This window comes from Antrostomus carolinensis, unplaced genomic scaffold (genome assembly GCF_000700745.2).
Source record: "Antrostomus carolinensis isolate BGI_N321 unplaced genomic scaffold, ASM70074v2 scaffold23837, whole genome shotgun sequence".
Classification (NCBI taxonomy): Eukaryota; Metazoa; Chordata; class Aves; order Caprimulgiformes; family Caprimulgidae; genus Antrostomus; species Antrostomus carolinensis.
This window is the reverse complement of record NW_010325657.1, coordinates 427-659: the sequence shown is the minus strand read 5'-3', so window position 1 is coordinate 659 and position 233 is coordinate 427.

The window sequence follows — 233 nt, the reverse complement described above, 5'->3', positions numbered from 1 at the left end:
TCTCGTCTTCTTGATGGCCCTTGGTCACCCTTGAGGTGGTGGGAGGTGGTTTTGAGGGGGTTCCTTTGGTCCTCGTGGTGGTTCTTGGTCACCCCTGAGGACACTGGAGATGATTTGGGTCCCTCATGACCATCCCGTGTCCCTTGGTCACCCTTGAGGAGATGGAGCTTCTCCGAGTCCATCATCACCGTCCCCTGTCCCCTCTGATGTCCCTTGGCCTCCTCTGGTGGCAC